This window comes from Ailuropoda melanoleuca, chromosome 10 (genome assembly GCF_002007445.2).
Source record: "Ailuropoda melanoleuca isolate Jingjing chromosome 10, ASM200744v2, whole genome shotgun sequence".
Taxonomy (NCBI): Eukaryota; Metazoa; Chordata; class Mammalia; order Carnivora; family Ursidae; genus Ailuropoda; species Ailuropoda melanoleuca.
In genome coordinates, this window is record NC_048227.1 from 26,448,372 (window position 1) to 26,449,573 (window position 1,202).

General features: G+C 39.6%; 1 protein-coding gene across 1 annotated transcript in view; it reads right to left on the minus strand.

Annotated features, from left to right (window-relative positions):
* NDE1 (nudE neurodevelopment protein 1) overlaps positions 1 to 1,202 on the minus strand; it is a 32,368-nt gene that overhangs the window by 6,215 nt on the left and 24,951 nt on the right. The window lies entirely within an intron of this gene.

Sequence of the window (1,202 nt, forward strand, 5' to 3'; positions counted from 1 at the left end):
TGATGGGTAGTAAGGAGGGCACGTATTGCATGGTGCACTTGGTGTTATACGCAACTAATGAATCATTGAACATTGCATCGGAAACCAGGGATGTACTGTACAGTGACTAACATAATATAGTANCTTCAGAGGGGAGGGGGGTGGGGGAATGGGATAGACCGGTGATGGGTAGTAAGGAGGGCACGTATTGCATGGTGCACTTGGTGTTATACGCAACTAATGAATCATTGAACATTGCTTCGGAAACCAGGGATGTACTGTACAGTGACTAACATAATATAGTAAAAAAAAAAAAAGAAAATATGCTTTCCCAACCCATCCCCAAATGCCCTTCCTCACTTATAATCACTATAATATGTGGGAGATATTTTCAATCCTTTTTTTCTGTATTTTCAGACAAAGACTTTATATGTATCTCTATTAAGCATATGGTAGGAATAATCCCTATTAAGTATAAATAGAAATATATCTACTGTCTGTGACAGTATGTCTTAATCTATTTATATCTATATCTTGTTTAACAATTATTTAACATTCCAAAAAATAAATCTATGTAATTTATTTAACCACTTCACTACTGATGGGCATTTATAGAACTGCCTTTCAAACTTAAAGAGTTTTTCTTAGGGATGCCTGGGTGACTCAGTTGGTTAAGTGTCTGCCTTTGGCTCAGGTCATGATCCCAGGGTCCTGGGATCAAGCCCCACACTAACCTCCCTGCTCAGCAGGGAGTCTGCTTCTTCCTCTGCCTCTGCTCCCCTCCCGTTCGTGCTCTAATAAATAAATAAAATCTTTAAAAAAATAAAAATAGGGGCGCCTGGGTAGTGCAGGCATTAAGCGTCTGCCTTCGGCTCAGGGCGTGACCCAGGCGTTCCAGGATCGAGTCCCACATCGGGCTCCTCTGCTGGGAGCCTGCTTCTTGCTCTCCCACTCCCCTGCTGTGTTCCCTCTCTCACTGGCTATCTCTCTGCCACATAAATAAATAAAATCTTAAAAAAAATAAAAATAAAAAAAATAAAAGGATACATGCACCCAATGTATATTAAAAAAAGTTTTTTCTTTTTAATCCTCCTACTGGCTATATGTTAGAAACTAAATTAATGTTTGAACAATTAATTGGGATGTTAAAAACAACACTTCTGCACGCAGATCTATCTCTGGAACTGTAACTTCCATGGAGCAAATGCTGATGGGAAGTCAGA